Source organism: Chinchilla lanigera, unplaced genomic scaffold (assembly GCF_000276665.1).
Source record: "Chinchilla lanigera isolate Chin_1 unplaced genomic scaffold, ChiLan1.0 scaffold00008, whole genome shotgun sequence".
NCBI classification, from domain to species: domain Eukaryota; kingdom Metazoa; phylum Chordata; class Mammalia; order Rodentia; family Chinchillidae; genus Chinchilla; species Chinchilla lanigera.
The window spans coordinates 26086502-26094044 of NW_004955409.1; the positions used below are offsets into that span (position 1 = coordinate 26086502).

A 7543-nucleotide genomic window follows, 5' to 3' on the forward strand; every position below is an offset into this window, starting at 1 on the left:
AAAAAAAAAAAAAAAAGATGCTGTGATGGAGGCTTTTTTGTCACAAGATATAAGATCAGAAAAAGTGGTTTCAATTACTAGTGACGGGGCACCAGGCAAGATGGGGGCAGCATCTGGTTTCATGCAGTTCTTTGTTAAAGAAGCAAAACATCCAGTCATTCATTTTCAGTGTGTTGTACAGCAAGACGTTCTCTGTGCCAGGAAAAGCAGCAAAAAATCAGGCATTCTCTTCAAAGATGTCACAAAAACGGTGAACTATATTATAGCTTATGCTCTTAATTTTTGACAGTTTTAAGTACTTCTTGATGACGCTGAGGCACAGTATAATGCCTTACATATGGATAATGTCCAGTGCCTGAGCAGAGGACGAGTCCTGCAGAGATTTCAGCCTGCCTGGGTGAAATTTGGCTGTTTATGAGTGAAAAAGGGCAGCAATGTCCACAGCTCACCAATACGGCCTGGCTTAATAACCTTTTTTTTTTCTTACAGGCTTTGCACTATACTTCAGTGAACCGAACAAAATACTGCAAAGTATAGGGAAAATGGCAGAAAGCATGTTTTCCGATATCAAAAACTTTGAGACAACACCGCAGGTATTTGAAAGAGATCTTGAAAGGGGCAGCTAAAATATTTTCCAAATATAAAAAATGCATTTAGAAAGTCTACAACCTTTGCAGAGAATCCTACCAGCCAGCCATCATAAAACCTACGAGGAGTTTCTAGCATTGTAGCAGCTATGAACGCGAGTTTTAGTAACAGGTTTTTACAGTTCCATAAGATGGAGAAAACCCTGTGTTTTCTTCTCCAAATAAAGCCAAGTTTGAAAAGCTTGATCTTTCCTGCTTATACTGGTTAGGTTTTGGAAATCTGGAAGTGGAGCTACTGGAATTTCAAGAAAGCTCTCTCTGGAAAAATAAATTCAGTGACCTGCGTGCAACAATTGAGAAGACAGAGAGAGAGAGCGTGAAGGGAGGACAAAGGACAGCACCGTCCGTAGTTCTGAAAATGAAATCCTTAAAGTGTGGAGGTCTCTGCCAAATAATTTTAAGTCGGTTAAAGCACTTGTGTTTGCTTTGCTTGTTTTTAGCTTTGAATTATAGCACATCTGATATAAGAAAAGACTAACAGATGACCTGCGTGCTGCACGCGCTTCTGTCAAACTATCAAAACATGCGCGAAGGCGCGACAAACTATGAGCATGCGCACAGCAGCGGAGATCACATTACCTGTGCAAAAGCACGCCCACCGCCAACTTTTACCCTTCAGTAAAAAGCTATTTGTATCACTGAAAGCTCTGCTTTTCTTTTAGGATGGAAGATGTTAATGAGTGGTTTTTGGTAAACTAAAACCTCAGCATTCAGGTTTAATTGCAGTGTTGGTACTTTGCAATAAACAAATGGGTTTGGGGTTGCCGTGTGGGCACTCGGTCTCTAAAAGTTTTGCCATCAGTTTTATATCAAAATGATTGTTGTCTCTTCTTTCCTTCCAACTTCTTTGTAGACCTGTGAGGAAATGCATTCTAGTTTGTGTGTATCTGTTGATCACTGATTGGGCTTCTACACTTAAGGCCTGATCTTTTCTCACATGCAGAACCTGTGTTTGTGTTCCTCGGGGCAACGCCCTTAGCATCAGTCCCTGGGGGCTTGAACATGTCTCGAAATCTAGCCTAGACCGAGAGAATTTCCATCGTCTCCCTGTGTCATCACAGTGATTCACAGTGGAGGAATTGTAAAAAGAGAAGTTTCAAAAGAGTATGTAGTCAGAAAAATATGATTTTTAACAAAGAAAAGAAAAGCAGGGCGTGGTGGTGCAGTCCTGTAATCCCAGCTCTTGGGAGGCTGAGGCAGGAAGATCGTTGTGAGTTCGAGACCAGCCTCACTCAGCTACAAAATGAGTTTAAAAACAGTCTGAACTGCATAGCAAGACCCTGTCTCAAAAAGACAAACAAAAAAACAAACAACAACAACAAAAAAATAAAATAAAGAAGCTATATTCTGCATCTTGTATGCTGGCAAACTTAACATCAGTCTAGAATGGATTTCCATAGGTGATTTGCGAGTACTTAAGAAGACCAGATCGCTGGGAGCCAATTCAAGTTGATCAAAAACAAGTTAAACCACGCACTTTATTTCCTTTTCAGATAAGATTGGTACCTTGGCAGCCGAGAGAATGCTGTATAAAGAATGTAAGATATTGAACTCCTTGCAAACAAGATGAAAAGCAGTGGAGCAGATTATAAAACACTTGAATCTTGCTTGAATGACTATGGCTCAAGAAAGCAGATAAATGGTCCCTGGGACTAAAGCCTTCAGTTATACTACAAGGTTCTATCATGAACTCTTTTACATGTAATATATTCCTATTAATGCTTTGAACAGAAACTCACATATACTAAAATTTATAGATCACATGTAATTGTTAAATATTACTAATTTATTCATTGACATTGAAGATGTACTAGGTACACCTAATTATAAAAGTCAACCCAGGCGTGGTGGTGCACACCTGTAATCCCAGCACTCGGGAGGCTGAGACAGGAGGATCCTTGGGAGTTTGAGGCCAGCCTGGGCTACAAAGTGAGCTCAAGGCCAGTCTGAACTGCATAATGAGACCCTGTCTCAAAAAGACAAAAAAAAAGTCAACATTTCAATTCAATAGTACAGAGATAGGACGGTAGCTCAGTGGTAGAGAGCTTATTTACTTAGAATGTATGAAGCTCCTGTGCTCAATTCTCAGCACAGTAAAAAGAAAAAGTCAAGTATACCAGGATATTTCAGGTAAACATGTCCTTCAGCCGGTCAGATAGGGATTTTAGTAGACTACAATCTTGGGATTCACTAATTTAGTGCTTAAAACCAGATGAGCACTGGCTCTATCTATTCTTTCTTAATAGACTGTATCATACTTTGATAAGCTAAGACGTCCACAGGCGAACCTGTGATGATATGAGTTAGAAATGGTGGCCTATGAAATTGCTAAAGAAATATTTTTGTCCACAAAAGAAAAGCCAGGAGAGCTGGGGTCAATATATCTTCACATGTCTGGAGCAAAGTTATGTGGCAGATACTAAACTTACTATTTGTTGGGGCTGGGGATTTAGCTCAGTGGCGCAGCGCCTGCCTGGCAAGCGCAAGGTCGTGAGTTCAATTCCTGGTACCGGAAAAAAAAAATCTAAACTTACTATTTGTAATGACAGAGGACAGAGTCTCAGGATCAATTGTTCAAAAACTGCATGTAGAGGGGGCTAGGGATTTAGCTCAGAGGCACAGTGCCTGCCTGGCAAGCACAAGGTTGTGAGTTTAATTACCGGTACCAGAAAAAAAAAAAAAAAACCACAAAACAAAACAAAAAAATTGCATGTAGACAACATTTAGTTCAAGAAAGGAACTTTGTAGCTATTAAGATGTGGGCAGCTTTGAGGGGTGTGATAGACAGACTAGTAACCCCTCAAAGGTGTCTACATCTTACTCTCTGGAACCCCTGAACGTGTTACCTGACACAAGAAAAGGGACTCTGCACATGTGATCAAGGATCTGAAAGTAGGAGGTGATTCTGGATTATCGACATGGGTCTGGTGCAATCACAAGTCCTTGAAAGATGGAAGGAGGCAGAAGAATTAAAGGTCAGAGTAAAAGAAAGATGCAAAAATGCTGCCCAAGTTGGTTCTGTCCTGCTGGAACAATATACCACACACTGGCTAATTTGTAAAGAATGGAAATGTATTTGTTCACTGTTCTGGGGGCTGCAAGTCCAAAATTAAGGGGCCAGCATCTGATGAGAGCGTTCTTGCTCCATCAGGCCATGACAGATGTGTAAAGAGAGGACACAGGAGGGATGAGCTATATAAAACCCACTCCCGAGATAAGGAACCCACTCCAATGATAAAAGCATTAATCTACTCATGAGGGTAGAGGCTAGTCATCTCTTAAAGGTTTGAGGAGACTGAACCAGGACCTTTACACTGAGCTACATTCCTACCCCTTCTTATTTTATATTTTGAGACAAGGTCTCACTAAATCAGGTTGTTCAAGCAGGGCTTGAACTTGGCATCCTCCTGCCTCAGCCTCCCAGAGTACTGAGATTAAAGGTGTGTGCCACTATGCCCGGCAGGTCCCACTTCTCAAATACTATTATAGTGGTAACTAAATTTCAACATGAATTTGGGATAGGCCTAACATTTAAATCAGTAGGTCTAACATCTAACATGCCATGCCTTGGCTTTGAAGATGGAAGGAGGAGCCGTAAGCCAAGAAAGGCAGGCAGCCTGTAGGAACTAGAAGCAAGGAAAGAGAGTCTACTCTGGAGCCAGTGGAGAGAATGCAGCCCTGCCAGCACTTTAATTTTGGCTCAGGGAAACTTCTAACCTCCAGAACTATAAGGTTATAATCCTGTGTTAAGTTACTAAATTTGTGACAATTCCTTACAACAGCAACAAAAAACTAATGAATAAAGCAGAGGGTAGGGAGTTCTCACTATACACATAATAGTAAAGACTGGCTGATTTTGCACGGAGTTTTGTGTAAAAGATTAGAGTATAGTGATCTAGAAAGTCTTTCCAGCCCAGACTGAGCCCACTTTTTTCATTTTTAAAAATGTTTTTTCTGGAGATCTTAGATATTTCCCATAATTTCCTCTCTAGCCCCTTCATGAATAACCTAAAATTGTATCTGTACCTCTAATCTCTCTTGAGTTCTAATCACATATATCTAAGTAGCTAGGTTTTCGTTTGGACATCTGGAAGTGCTTTTAATATTCAATATGCCAGTTGGATATTCTGGGGGACACCTGCAACCCCAGAACTCTGGGGGGCTGAGCAGGAGGATCACAAGGTTGAGGAGCCAGCCTAGCCAATTTAGCAAGGTAGCTAAATTAGACCCTGTCTCAAAGCATAAAGAAGGGGAGGTTCTGGGGATGTAGCTAGGTGTGAAGCCCCTGAGTTTAATCTCCATAGTGGAAAAAAAAAATCCAGTATGCCTCCAGAGAGAAAAGGCTCAAGGACTGAAGAGTTTAGGATGCAAAGAGGTCATTGCTCTTTTTCCTTGAAAGAGAAAAACTACTTTTCTGTAAACAGACACACAATTGAGCATATTTGGCCATGAAGAATTCTGAGGATGAGCCAGGTGTGGTGGCGCACACCTGTAATCCCAGCACTCAGGAGGCTGAGGCAGGATTGTTTGGAGTTCAAGACCAGCCTGGGCTACAAAGTGAGCTCAAGGCCAGCCTGAACTGTACAGGGAGACCCTGTCTCAAAAAGACAAAGCAAAAAGAAAAAAAAAAAAAGAATTCTGATGAAAAAATTGTAAATGCTTTTGTGCAACAAACTACATACAATCTTTTTAAGTCCAAAAGGGATCAAATTAGAGATTTCCCCCTTCAGTTGTACTTCTTTAAATTTTTCTTATGTTCTTAACAAGTAAAATCAGACAAAATAATATCTGCTATGATATGCATGTCTCCACCTATTTCTTTTAGGTCTAGACTGAGCCCACTGACATGATAAATAATAAATGTGAATTAAAGGCCAGGGGTGGAATTAAAGGCGCACACCTGAAATTCCAGCACTCAGGAGGCTGAGGCAGGAGGATCATTTTGAGTTCAAGACCAGCCTGGGCTACAAAGTGAGCTGAAGGCTAGCCTGAACTGCACAGGGAGACCTTGTCTCAAAAAGATATAAATAAATAAACAAATAAATAGATGTGAATTAAAATTTCAGGGAGGGGCCAGAGAATAGCTCAGTGGCACAGTACTTGCCTGGCAAGCTCAAAGCCCTGAGTTCAATTCCGGATACCAAAAATAAATAAATAAATAAAACAAAACTTCAGGGAGCCATGTATGAGAGTGGGTTGGAGGGCACGCTCTGGAGTGAGCAGCCTTGTAACTCATAACTCTCATGTTCGTTGCATGACTAACTTTGGGCAAACTGGTTCACCTGCGTTGCCTCAGTTTCTTCATCCATAAACGGCAGATAAATACATTATGTATTTTGTAATGCTGCATGGAAAGATTACAAAAACAACACAAACAAAATGCTTACAATGGCGATGGCACAGAAACAGCAAACTCAGTAAACAGCAGATTTAAAAAGAAAAAAGATGACAACTACGGAAAGTGCCTGACCATTAACCCAAAGACAGATCCCAATTACCAGACGGCATTTGTCTGTACCTAAGAATTAACCCAAGGATACACTGGCTTTTCCCCACGGCAGCCTGACTCACGTTGGTCCATAATTCCTGACCTGGTAAGGCATCCTTTTTGATCTCTTCATTCCTGACTCACTTTGGTCCTGATTGATGTCAGCATTCTCCCTGACATCAGTGACTGATTCAGCACACAGTGCAATCCCTTCTGCTTCCTGCTTCTTACCCTGCCTACTCCACCTTGGCAACCTGACCCACCTGTTCTTCAAGGCTTTCAGGCGTGCGCACGCCAGTAGCTGCTGCTGTCCTCACCTTTCACTCACTTTGACAGGTGTGGTGTCCCAGTTCTGGCACAAGATCCAAAAGAACCTTTGTGGCTCTAACAAGTTATTATTAAAAAGTTAAAGTTGATGGATGTGGTGGCACCCACCTGTAATCCCAACACGCGGGAGGCTGAGGGAGGAGGATTGCTGCAAGTTCAAGGCTAGTCTGAGCTCCACAGTGAATTCAAGGCCAACCTGAACAATATAGTAAGACCCTGTCTCAATAAATAAGTAAATGAAGTTAAAATTGAATGAGGGAGAGGCTTTGAATATAAGTGTTTGTGTTTCTCTAAGTCTTATTAAATATGATGTCCACCATATCCATTAGCAATTAGATAGATCATCTATTTAGGACTTATTCATTTAAATAAATAGATGATTTATTTAAACTTGGCTAGGCTATTGACAAATCTATATCTTCCTACCCAAATCAGAGAATATTATGAACACTCAACACAGGAAAGAAATGGAATCCATGAAACAGATTCAAACAGATATCCAGGAGATTAAAATTTCCACTGAAAGTATATGCAGCAGAATGAGCCAATGAGAAGTCAGGATTTCAGGTACAGAAGACAGGATTGTAGTTAGGGATCACAAACAGAAAGATTTCTTAAAAATAGCAAGGGACAATGGAAAATCAATCCAACATCTCCTAGATGATGCAAAGAATAACGTAAGATTGATCTGAGTCAATGAAAAAGCAAGGGATAGTGCAAATGACATAAAAAACCCGTCCACAGAAGTTATGGTAGAAAACTTTCCAAGCAGGGAAAAAGAATTCCATACATAGATAAACAGAGGAGGGAAAAAGGGAACCAACAACAGAAAAATAAAATGACAAGAATAACTCAATACATAGCATTTATAATCATCAACATTAATGGTCTCAATTCACCAATCAAAAGAAACAGACTGACAGAATAGATCAAGAATCAAGATTCAATAATACCCTGCATACAAGAAACACATTTAATTGAAAAAGAAATTCATAGACTAAAAGTCAAAGGGTGGAAAACAATATTCCATGCAACACGAACCCAGAAAAAAGCAGAGGTAGGTGTCCTATTTGAAGACAAA

General features: G+C 40.5%; 1 long non-coding RNA gene across 1 annotated transcript in view; it reads left to right on the forward strand.

Annotated features, from left to right (window-relative positions):
* Positions 1 to 828, forward strand: part of LOC106147716 — a 5571-nt gene extending 4743 nt beyond the window's left edge. Inside the window, exon 3 of the long non-coding RNA XR_001232626.1 lies at positions 490 to 828. This is a non-coding gene — a long non-coding RNA (uncharacterized LOC106147716). The remainder of the gene's footprint in view (positions 1 to 489) is intronic.
* Positions 829 to 7543: the final 6715 nt, after the last annotated feature.